Source organism: Oncorhynchus clarkii, chromosome 15 (assembly GCF_045791955.1).
Source record: "Oncorhynchus clarkii lewisi isolate Uvic-CL-2024 chromosome 15, UVic_Ocla_1.0, whole genome shotgun sequence".
In the NCBI taxonomy this organism is placed as follows: Eukaryota; Metazoa; Chordata; class Actinopteri; order Salmoniformes; family Salmonidae; genus Oncorhynchus; species Oncorhynchus clarkii.
Window position 1 is genome coordinate 38,125,967 of NC_092161.1, and position 13,651 is coordinate 38,139,617.

Genomic DNA, 13,651 nt, shown 5'->3' on the forward strand with positions numbered 1-13,651 from the left:
TCATGTAATTTGCTTTTCTTGGTGGTAGTTATACAATACTTAGACAATTTTGTGTAAATTTTTTTCTTCCATTTATCTATTGTTTAACCTGTACATTAAATATTTTGTCATTATCAAAACTTTTGTAAGTGTAATACATAGAAGAATGTAAAAAGTTTGGGTGTGAGATAGGACAAAAACAGTGAAATCCAGACATGGAATGCTTTAGAAAATAAAAAACAAACATTTTGAAAGCTGAAAAAAAAAGTTTAAGGTTATTTTAGTCTCTACTTAATGGATATGAAAAACATAAAAAAATAAAATCTAACCATGCGACCCAAAAAGGCCCATATTTGCAAAATCCCCTTACTACAATGGCAGTGTATATGGCAGTGTATATATATTTTTATGAATTCGACAAGACATAATGAAAGGAAACCTTATTAACATCACACCCTTTTCTGAAGTGAATGGGTTCAACCATTATTCTGCCTTCGAACAGCGGTGTATTTTAATATTACACTGCACAAGTGAGATATTACATTGCTTGCAGCTCAAGTGACAGTGTGTTTACATTAGGAAGAGCCACCGATCTTAACTAGCTAATGTTAGCTGGCTGGCTCATTAGCTAACGTTATGTGACGTGTGTGTGTGTGTGATCTTAAACATTGTTTACCTAGATAGGTTCATTGTTTTCCTAGCTACCTAAACCCCCTCCTGAATCAGCTAGCTATATGACTTAAGCTAAAGTGTACTGTTAGCTAGGGTTCTTGTACCCACTTTTATTTATGTTGTATTTTGGATTTGAAGTTTTGTTAAGTTTATTAAACGACTCCATTTATACCAAGTTCGATTCTCCTGCGCCTGACTTCCCTGCCACCTACACACACGTTGTTACAGCTTAGGAGGGTGTGAATGATGCTGAATGGGTGTAGACAAAGAAGAGCTCTTCACTAGATACCAAAACATTCAAAGACGATTTTCTCAAAAGTGAGTTTACAAGTTGATCAACTTTCAAAGCAGAATTACTTTCCCATTGTTCCTCAAATTCAGTGTATGATATACAATTTTGTTGCTCTGAATCTCTACTTTTATTCTATGTAAAAAAAAAATCCATTTCACATTTTGCTACATAAGACTGAATCCAGATGGTGAGTCACGTTTTTTCCAATGGTAATTCATTTTGGATCCATCCAGTGGTGGGCTATGCAAAGAGAGGGGAGAAGTGACATGCCTCACAAACATTCATTAAAGGCTGCTTCCCTATATACATAGACTTGAAATCACTGACCACTTTAATAATGGGACACTAGTCACTTTAATAATGTTTATATATTTAGCATTACTCATCTCATACAGTATGTATATACTGTATTCTATTCTACTGTATCTTAGTCTAGGCCTCTCTGACATTGCTCGTCCAAATATTTATATTTTCTTACTTTAGATTGGTGTGTATTGTGTATTGTGTGTATTGTTGTGTATTGTTGTGAAATTGTTAGATATATCTTGTTAGATATTACTGCACTGTTGGAGCTAAAAACACAAGCATTTCGCTACACCCACAATAACATCTGCTAAACACATGTAACCAATAAAATTTGATTTGGTGTGTGTGTGTGTGTGTGTGGTGAGCAGAGTTGGGGAACTGGTCCACCCCCCTGAGTGGAACTGGGATCTGGGCAGCATTCAGTGAGTGATTAGGCACTGAACATTTTGCAGAGTGAGTGGATGAGGATGGAAGCCAAGGTTAATAGCCCAGAGTTCTGACTGGGAAAATGTTTCACAAGCTCTGGGACCTCGAGCCTCCCTCCCGCCAGCTTTTGCTCTTTGAATGTTTTTTTTTGCTTGTTGTGACGCAGCCTCTGCTGCTGCCCATTGAACGCTGTTTAGATCTTTCCTCCTCAATTTCTCCGTACTGTTTCCTTAAGCAGCGACATTGAAATGAACCATTCTGCCCACAATAAATTAATTTTAAGAACCTTACCGAACGTGAGGTTCTTAAAACCTTACCGTTTAAGAACCTTACCGAACGTGAAATATGTCTCACGCAATGTAAAATCTTACTTAGCATGACATTCACTACAGGTAGAATGACATCTACACTAAAGTATGAATGGTATAATTAAGCTCTATGATATTTTTATCTGTCAATTCATTATCAAGTCCACAATGATCTTCATCACCAAAACAAGACAGAGGTTTGCAGGCAATGAGGAATAATAGCCCTGGTAGTCAACACAAATTTAGCAGTTGGTCAGCAGTGCCCCCTGGAGACCTGTATAAGCATGTTTCTCATATGTTTTCCTAAACCACCGCGTATGAGAGCATTTACATGAAACGATATATCAAAAACAGCTTAAACCACATAAAAAAATAATACAGTTTACTATAGAATACTATAGTACTCTTCTTTAGTAAACTGTGGTAAACTGTAGTATACTGTAGAATACTATACCACATACTGTAGTATCCCTCAATTGTGTAGTGCTTACCATATCATTTTGTAGTACACTGTAGAATATTATACTGCACAATGTAGTATCCCTTGATTGTGTAGTGCTTACTATAGAATGTTGTAGTATACTGTAGAATACTTTACTCCACACTGTAATATCCCTCATCGAGTAGTGCTAACTATAGCATTGTGCTAGTAGTGCTAACTGTAGCTAACACATTGCATTGATATGCTAATAAATAATTTGCATATGGCCTGCCCATTCCCCTCCCCCATATCCTGATTTGTGCCATACATGAGTGGCAAACCTACATGCCAAGTATACACTATATAGTGAGTGTACTAAACATTAAGAACACCTTCCTAATATTGAATTACACTCCTCCTTTTGCCCTCAAAACAGCCTCAATTCGTCAGGGCATGGACTCTACAAGGTGTCGAAAGCCCATGTTGACTCCAATGCTTCCCACAGTTGTGTCAAGTTGGCTGGATGTCCTTTGAGTGGTGGACCACTCTTGATCCACATGGGAAACTGCTGTGCATGAAAAACCCTGCAGCACTGCAGTTCTTGACACAAACCGATGTGCCTGGCAGGTACTGCCATACCCTGTTCAAAGGCACTTAAATATTTTGTCTTGCCTGTTCACCCTTTACATTTTTTTTAACTAGGCAAGTCAGTTAAGAACAAATTCTTCTTTATAATGACGGCCTACAGAGGAACAGTGGGTTAACTGCCTTGTTCGGGGGCAGAACGACAGATTTGACCTTGTCATCCCTGGAATTCGATCCAGCAACCTTTCAGTTACGGGCCCAATGCTCTAACCACCTGGCTACCTGCCACCCCTTTGAATGGCACACATAAACAATACATGTCTCAATTGTATTAAGTCTCAAAAATCCTTATTTGTCCTGTCTCTCCCTTTCATTTGCACTGATTGAAGGGAATTTAACAAGTGACATCATTAAGAGATCATAGCTTTCACCTGGTCAATATATGTCATGGAAAGAGCGTGTTTTGTACACTCAGTGGGAACACCTCTTTCAATGACAGAATGAGAAGGTGAATCCAGGTGAAAGCTATAATCCCTTATTGATGTCACTTGTTAAATCCACTTCAATCAGTGTAGATGAATGGGAGGAGACAGGTTAAAGAAGGATGCTTAATGTTTTGTAAAGTCAGTGTATATAGTGTTCCCTACAGGTTATAGAAAAGAGCAGAAGGTCTGAAACTAGCCATTCAGACCCCAGTCCTACTTACAGGTTATGGGCAATTTGCTGGTTTAGCATTTGTCCAGTAGGTTTCCTCAAGGAGAAAGCTCAAAAAAGATCATAAAGTAAAAGATCATAAAACAAAAACACTATAGTAAATGCTACAGTATACTACAGTCATATCTGCAAAAACACTACAGTAAATACTACAGTATACTGCAGTAATGTCAACAAAAATACTACAGTATACTACAATGTCTACAAAAACACTATAGCAAATACTACAGTATACAACATTTATATCCACAAAAACACTACAGTGCATAAACACTGTGCGAAAACACTACAGTGAACACTATAGTATATAAATATAGGAATACTACTACAGTATAGTATTTTTATGTGGGTAATCACACAGATGCATGAATAACCTTCTTCAACAAGTTCAACTGTGGAATGGCAAGAAGAAGGTGCAAGACAGTAGCCTGCACTGTTAGAAAATGAACAACAGTTGGCAGCAGTGTGTTTATCACTTCACAATGTCTTACTTTCTCATACTTCTTTATGTTTTGGAGATGTTTTCTAGCAGTGCTGATAAGAGCTAAGGTTCAGATAGTCACTCAGATGGTCACCAGAGGTGGAAAAAGTACCCAGATGTCCTACTTGCGTAAAAGTAAAGACATCCTATATGAACATTGCTCAAGTAATTGTGAAAGTAATCCAGTAAAATACTACTCGAGTAACAGTCTAAAAATATTTGGTTTTAAATATGCTTAAGTATCAAAAGGACATGCAATTGCTAAAATGTACTTAAGTATTGAAAGTAAAAGTATAAATCATTTTAAATTCCCTATATTAAGCAAACCAGACGGCACCATTTTCTTATTTTTTTATTTACGGATAGCCAGGGGCACACTCCAACACTCCGACATCATTTACAAACAAAGCATTTGTGTTTAGTGAGTCCGCCAGATCAGAGGCAATAGGGATGACCAGGGATGTTCTCTCGATAAGTGTGTGAATTGGACCTTTTTCCTGTCCTGCTAAGCATTCAAAGTGTAACAACTACTTTGGGTGTTTCCTTTAGGAACACAACTGATGGTCACTACAGCTGGATCATGTAAAATATGGTGTCTGTTGTTCACATAGCTGCTTGGCTGGTGACAGACTGAGCAACTCCTCCAGCGGAATACTGCTCTACTGCAACTAGAATACTAGCTAACGTAATGGTCAAACCTCTTTTTATCATCCTGATGTTGTACCTGATGTTGTAAATGTAGATACCTATTGAAAGGTTCTGAATTGAAAGAAAAAACATTTACCCACGAAAGTGGATCCACTTTGAACTCCATGTCTCTACCTGTGCGTCCCAAATGGCACCCAATTCCCTATGTAGTGCACTACTTTTTACACTACCCTACAGTGCCTTCAGAAAGTATTCATACCCCTTGACTTATTCAACATTTTTTTGTGTTAGACTGTATTCAAAACTCATTAAATATATGTTTTCTCTCACCCATCTACACACAATACCTCATAATGACAAAGTTAATTTTTTTTTAGAAATATTTACACATTTTTTGAAAATGAAATAAAGAGATATTTCTCATTTACATACAGTAAATATTCAAACCCTGTAAGTATTCAAACCCCTGAGTCAACACATGTTAGAATCAATGTTGGCAGCGATTACAGCTGTGAGTTTCTGTCTTTAAGTCTTTAAGAGCTTTGCATACCTGGATTGTACAATATTTGCACATTATTCTTTAACATTTTTTTCAAGCTCTGTCAAGTTGGTTGTTGCTAGACATCCATTTTCATGTCTTGCGATAGATTTTCAATCCGATTTAAGTCAAAACTGTAACTAGACCACTGAAGAAACATTCAATGTCGTCTTGGTAAGCAACTCCAGTGTAAAATTGGCCTTGTGTTTTAGATTATTGCCCTGCTGAAAGGTGAATTTGTCTCCCAGTGTCTGTTGGAAAACAGACTGAACTACGTTTTCCTCTAGGATTTTGCCTGTGCTTAGCTCTTTTTTTTAAATTAAAAAAAAAAAAACTAACTAGTCCAGTGACAAGCATACCCATAACATGATGCGGCCACCACCATGCTTGAAAATATGAAGAGTGGTACTCAGTGATGTGTTGTGTTGGATTTGCCCCAAAACACAACAGGCTGTACAGGCTTCCTTCTTTTCACTCTTTAATTCAGGTTAGTAGTGTGCAATATCTACAATGTTTTAATCCATCCTCAGTTTTCTCTTATCACAGCCATTAAACCCTAACTGTTTTCTTTCAGTCAGTCAACTTTGGTACAACATACTATGGGGAGTTGCATTCTTGCGACTTCGGTTGAAGAATTTTCATTCACGCCTGACAAAGCCGGATTAATTCCTTAAATTATTTCTATCTTCATCTCAATGTGAACGATTCACACTACTAAAACAAACAATTGGAAAATGAGAGTGTTTTTTTCTTGCTCCAACTAAACTGTCCCATAGTGGTAGAGCGTGCTCACCCCCTGGGAATTGTGTGCTGAAGGTTGTACTTGTTCTCATAAGTGTTCTAATCACAAACAATTACAGTGCCTTGCGAAAGTATTCGGCCCCCTTGAACATTGCGACCTTTTGCCACATTTCAGGCTTCAAACATAAAGATATAAAACTGTATTTTTTTGTGAAGAATCAACAACAAGTGGGACACAATCATGAAGTGGAACGACATTTATTGGATATTTCAAACTTTTTTAACAAATCAAAAACTGAAAAATTGGGCGTGCAAATTTATTCAGCCCCCTTAAGTTAATACTTTGTAGCGCCACCTTTTGCTGCGATTACAGCTGTAAGTCGCTTGGGGTATGTCTCTATCAGTTTTGCACATCGAGAGACTGAAATGTTTTCCCATTCCTCCTTGCAAAACAGCCCGAGCTCAGTGAGGTTGGATGGAGAGCATTTGTGAACAGCAGTTTTCAGTTCTTTCCACAGATTCTCGATTGGATTCAGGTCTGGACTTTGACTTGGCCATTCTAACACCTGGATATGTTTATTTTTGAACCATTCCATTGTAGATTTTGCTTTATGTTTTGGATCATTGTCTTGTTGGAAGACAAATCTCCGTCCCAGTCTCAGGTCTTTTGCAGACTCCATCAGGTTTTCTTCCAGAATGGTCCTGTATTTGGCTCCATCCATCTTCCCATCAATTTTAACCATCTTCCCTGTCCCTGCTGAAGAAAAGCAGGCCCAAACCATGATGCTGCCACCACCATGTTTGACAGTGGGGATGGTGTGTTCAGCTGTGTTGCTTTTACGCCAAACATAACGTTTTGCATTGTTGCCAAAAAGTTCAATTTTGGTTTCATCTGACCAGAGCACCTTCTTCCACATGTTTGGTGTGTCTCCGAGGTAGCTTGTGGCAAACTTTAAACGACACTTTTTATGGATATCTTTAAGAAATGGCTTTCTTCTTGCCACTCTTCCATAAAGGCCAGATTTGTGCAATATACGACTGATTGTTGTCCTATGGACAGAGTCTCCCACCTCAGCTGTAAATCTCTGCAGTTCATCCAGAGTGATCATGGGCCTCTTGGCTGCATCTCTGATCAGTCTTTTCCTTGTATGAGCTGAAAGTTTAGAGGGACGCCAGGTCTTGGTAGATTTGCAGTGGTCTGATACTCCTTCCATTTCAATATTATCGCTTGCACAGTGCTCCTTGGGATGTTTAAAGCTTGGGAAATCTTTTTGTATCCAAATCCGGCTTTAAACTTCTTCACAACAGTATCTCGGACCTGCCTGGTGTGTTCCTTGTTCTTCATGATGCTCTCTGCGCTTTTGACGGACCTCTGAGACTATCACAGTGCAGGTGCATTTATACGGAGACTTGATTACACACAGGTGGATTGTATTTATCATCCTTAGTCATTTAGGTCAACATTGGATCATTCAGAGATCCTCACTGAACTTCTGGAGAGAGTTTGCTGCACTGAAAGTAAAGGGGTTGAATAATTTTGCACGCCCAATTTTTCAGTTTTTGATTTGTTAAAAAAGTTTGAAATATCCAATAAATGTCGTTCCACTTCATGATTGTGTCCCACTTGTTGTTGATTCTTCACAAAAAAATACAGTTTTATATCTTTATGTTTGAAGCCTGAAATGTGGCAAAAGGTCGCAAAGTTCAAGGGGGCCGAATACTTTCGCAAGGCACTGTAGTTATTCTTCAATTTGCTGCTGCAATGAGTAAGATGGCTAAGTAAACGATAGAGAAAACGATGGCCAGCTAAACGAGCGCTGCATAGCTATTACTAGCTATTCCTGCCTCCCCACGGTGGAGTTGCTGGGGTAGCTTCTTTGTTGAGTATAAGTTGCTTGGTAATTATATTTTCAGTTGCTGGAGTTGGAGAGAGTGAAGGAAACGGGGTTTGCGTGCATCGTCGATGAAGATACAGCCCCCTGAGCACTTGTCTGGGGAACCCCCGGAGCGAAGGGTCTTGGCACAGGTCTAAGTGACCAGTGTGCCTCTCCGCAAAAACATTACTTTGGCAAACGGGGTACTATGTCAGCTTTTTGCCAGAGCCCCCTGTGCCTGTAAAGGGGCCAGGCTTCATGCAGGCTTTACAGTCTCATGGAAGCACAACGTATGTTGGAAGCTTGTCTATGTTTAATTTGGTCCCCTCTATTACCCTGTGTTCCACTGTGTTCATAGGGTTCAAGGGGTAAATTTGGGTTACTACTCACAAGGGGTCTTCCCTACCCATAGCTGGCTCATTACTGAGATACATTGCTGATTTCTGCCTGTAGCTCACTAGTCCCGATGTAGTGTCTAATCTAGTGATACAGGTTATGAGCTCCAAGGTGATTAGTTGTTGGTAGCGGAGTCGAGGGAGCGAGCAGGGTTGGATATGACCACCCTTTTATCCCACACACAGTCTCTGTGGTTCATATGAGGCCCCAAATGAGCTGCTTGTCTCCAGCTCAACCACAGGAGGTTGGTGGCACCTTAATTGGGGAGTGAGGGCTCGTGGTAATGGCTGGAGCGGAATAAGTGGAATGGTATCATATACATCAAACACATTGTTTTCATGTGTTTGATACCAATCCATTTGCTCAATTCTCCCCTCAGCAGCCTCGACTGAGCTCAACACTATTAATTCATGGGAATCAGACAAATCACACCTGTCTGTTACAACAGACGGGTTCAGTTTTTCAGAGTTGTCCCATTCCCAGCTAGGTTACAATGCACTTTGTCGCCAGTACCTATTACTGGTCGGCAGGATAAAGTATTTTCCCTGGATCTATTTTTTATGTGTGCGGTCCAACGCTGGGTGCTAGCCGATCAAGGCTAATTGTGACAACAGTACCCCCAAGTCGTATGGCCAATCAGGGTACGTCGCTTATCGCCGGAGCCCATGTACCCAGAGTGGGCCGGGCTTTAGGCAAACCTTGGTACATAAACACAGTTTTTTCAACTGAGTTCCACAGTGTTCACGGGTGTTAAAAGTGTTCTCTGGAGTTCCAGTTTAGCATGTGAATGGAGAAGAAGCTTGTGGACGAGGCTATTAGTTAATTTTGCCAAAATTGTACTTTTCATTCCACTTTCTTACATATCATATTTGATTGATGAGTTAGTCAGTTACTTTTTTGATTCAAATGTCACATGACCTGAGGAGCAGAAGACCTGTAACGTTTCAACCGCGATGGCAAACGTGAATGGTAATAATGGTGCCGACTCCAGTCCAACTGTTCCAGAGCCTCATGCGGTCACACTCCCCATAGATCTTCAGAACCTCCGTACGGTTCTGGTCACGGAAATTACAGCTACCATTGCCACTCAGCTCAAACTGCCATCGATGCTGCTCTGGCCCCCTTCTCCACCATCCTAGATGGTGTACGAGCCGCTGCGGATGAACAAGGCCGCCGAATTGACGGCTTTGAACATGACCTGTGTGACTACAGTGACTGCATAGTAGCACTTGAGAAAACTGTCGCCCGTCTGAGCTCCGAAAACCAAAAGCTGATTGACAATACCGATGACCTGGAATCCCGTTCTCACCGTTGCAATCTTCGTGTTGTTGGAATACCAGAGAAACGTGAAGGAGGGAACTCAGTTAACTTCATGTCAGAATTCTTTGCGGATGTGCTAAGTCCGGCCATCTTTCCATCACCCCTGAAGCTGGATAGGGCCCACCACATTAGCCCCTCCCCAGCGGGCGAAGATGACAACTCCAAGCCTAGAGTGTTTATCATCCGTTTTCACTACTACCGTGACAAGGAGCGCATCCTCCAGAGGCAGGGCAGAGACCAGCTACACTTCTGCGGACGCAAGGTGTTCATCTTTCCTGACCTCAGCTTGATTGAGCTAAATTCCTCAATGTGAAACGCAAACTTCATGAGAAGAATTTGAAATTCTCAATGCGCTTCCCTGTTCGTCTGCACATTGAACACACAGGGGAGGGATCTACAATTCAACTCCCACGAGGATGCCTAGCGTTGGTTTGACAGTCACTTCTGAGCCATATCTTGGATCTATGACCTAATATTTTGTTAGGTAGCATGCATAGCCTAGCCTCTAAGTCAAAGGTATGTTTGACTTTTACTGCAGGGCATTTTTTTCTTCTCTCCCTGTTGCTATTCCTTTTCTACTCGGCAGTAACACTAACGTTATTGAACTCTGATAAAAATGACTAATACGTGTGGTTGTGAGGTTGTCATTTAAGCAACATATTTGGGAGGTCCTTTTTAATTGGCTAGATGGCTAATGTAGTACTGCATGGCTACAATTCCAGGCTTTTGCAGAGCTTTCCTCAAATTTTTTTCTTTCTTTCCGTCTAGATACTTACTGAAGGACTTTTCACCACTTTACGCCCTATTGATCATTCGTCCATGTACAGACACTCAGCCCCTTTTCTTTTTTGTAACAGGGTAACATACTGTGGGACACTTATTTGGCCATCTTTAAGACACATTGTACGTATTGCAATGATTGAAGACTCCCTGAGTCACGACAGTTCCTTTTCACTGTTATGGGGTGTTTGTTATGGGGTGTTTGTCTGTTGACCTACTTTACCGTTTTCAAATATATTTCACGACTGGTGCCTTGGAGCCTCTCCGTGTTATTAAAGGACGTTTTTCTGTTTATATGCACTGAACCTGCGCAAACTTCAATCTGCTGTCTCCATTTGCTGGGGAAGGAGACTTTGGGTTTGGGTGGGAGGGGGAGTGACCTTTTTTGGTCCTATTTTTGTATAATTTTTTTCTTTGTTTTTTTTGCATTCGTTTTCTCTGATATCTTTGCAAATGCTTGGTCTATATTAGGCAGGAAAGTCACTTCTATGGACATGTCACAATATACACTGAACAAAAATATAAACCTTTTTCATTGCAATATTTTAGATGGCTAACAACGCTAATAATAGTACTATAGGTAGGCCTAATCCTTTAAAGTTTTTATATTGGAATACTAAGGCAATGAACAATCCTGTCAAGAGGTTTAGTGTCTCTCATTTGAAAAAGCTAAAAGCAGATGTGGTATTTTTACAAGAAACCCATTTACGCATTAAAGATCATTCAAGGCTACAAAACTCCAGGTTTAGTCAGGTTTTCCATTCAGACTTGAATTTTAACAAAGCCAGAGGGGTTGCAATTTTGGTTAGTAAAATAATACACTTCTCTACTACTAATGTTATTTCAGACAGTAATGGGAGATATTTAATTATAACTGGCACCATTTGGCACACACTTGTAGTATTGGTCAATGTATATGCTCCCAATTTTGATGATGTTGAATTTGCCAATCGGTTGCTGGGGAAAATCCCTTCTCTGAACACTCATATTTTGATATTTGGCAGGGATCTGAATTGTGTTATTAGCCTGGCTTTAGACCACTCCAACCCCAGAACTATGTCAAAGTCCTTCTCAGATTGTATGGTTCAGAATGGGTGTACAGATCCCTGGAGATTTCAGAATCCCCATGCAAGAGAGTATTCTTTCTTTTCACATGTACACCATTAATTTTCTTGTATTGACTATTTCTTTATTGATCATAAGTTACTTCCAAATGTCACGTCTTCTGAATAATTTACCCATTGTAATTGTTGACCATGGACCTTTAGCCCTCAACATTGTCCTATCAGGATAAACTCATACTCCTCCCTGGAGATTCAATTCTCTTCTCCTGTCTGATGCAGACTTCTGTAAGGTTCTCTACTTCTATTGATCATTTCCTTTTTCAAATCAGACAAGCTCAACCTATCATTCTCTCTTATGGGAATCACATAAGGCCTATTTTAGAGGATAAATTATTGATTGTTCTTCTCATTTAAACATAACTCTGAAGCTGAACTTGAAGAACTCACTAAAGCCATCCTTGACCATCAATATTCCCTGACGCCATCCCCAGAGCTATATAAGCAACGCTTACAATCTGAATTCAATCCACTACAGATGCAGAACGGTTACTATTGCATTCACGTGGTACCTACTATGAGCATGGTGACAGGGCAAGTCGTCTGCTCGCACACCAATTAAAACGCAGTGTTGCTACCCGTCTGATTCCCCAAATTAAAGATTCCACTCATAGCTTGATTTTTGACACTACGGGGATCAATGACACCTTCATATCTTTCTATTCATCCCTGTATATGTCTGGATTTCCACCACATACTGCCAATATGACTACATTTTTGGGTGAACTGGAGACTCCCACAGTTGAAACTGTAGATGACTTTAATTCCCCTCTCAACCTTGATGAAGTTATTCAGTCTATCAAGTCAATGTAGAGCAGCAAGGCTCCAGGGCCTGATGGGTTTCCAACTGAGTTCTTTAACAAATTCTATACCAAGTTGGCCCTTTTACTTTTATCTATGTATAATGAATCACTTGAACGTGGCTCGTTGCCACCTACCCTAACACAGGCTTCAATAGCGCTTCTCCTTAAGAAGGGGAAAGACCCCACTTCCTGTTCTTCATTTAGGCCCCTAAGTCTCCTTAATGTGGATGTAAAGGTGCTGGTGAAGGTGATAGCGAGGAGTCTGGAAGTAGTCTTACCAGGACTCATATCACAGGAACAAACCAGCTTTATAAAGGACAGATATTCATGTTTTAACATTCGTATGCTGTTTAACATGATTTATTCTAAACAATTCTCCAACTTCCCCGAGGTGTAAATCTGCCTAGATGCATTCGAAAGAATTGAGTGGGAGTACCTATATGCTGTTCTTACAAAAATTGGATTTGGGGACAAATTTAGCTCATGGATCCATCTTTGTATACTTCTCCCCAGGCCAGTGTCGGTACCAATGACACCCGTTCTGATTATTTTGCCCTGGAATGTGGGACCTGCCAAGGCTGCCCACTGTCCCCTTTATTATTTGCCGTAGCCTTCGAGCCCCTTTAAGTAGCTTTGCGGGCATCCTCCTCTATTTCAAGGTGTAACACGGGAAGGAGTTGAACATAGGTTATCATTATATGCAGATGATTTGTTACTCTAGGTAAATAACCCTGTAACCTGTTTACCTTCTAACCTTTCTATTCCAGAGAACTTGGCTCCTTCTACAGTTACAAGCTGAATCTCCAGAAAAGTGAGTGCTTCCCAATCAATACAGCAGCGCTACAGGTCCAGCAGACAGACTTGCCCTTTCAGCTTAGTCGCTCTGGTTTCATATACCTTAGAGTGAATGTAACTCATTCATTACATGCTCTTTTCTCTGCAAACTTTGCTCCCCTCCTTGCCCAAATGAAAACTGATTTTCAGAGATGAGGTAGCTTACCACTATCACTTATAGGAAGGATTAATGCTGTAAAGATGAACAGTTTACCTAAATTCCTTTTATCTTTTCAATCTATCCCATTGGTTTTACCAAAGTGTTTTTTTTTAAAGTCAATCAATCAGGCTGTTACCACATTTATCTAGGGAGGAAAGGTACCCAGAGTCAGTAGATCTTTAACTACTAGAAAGAGGAGGAAGGGAAACGCTACTAAGGTACACAATAGTACATTTTGGTAGATAGAAGGTG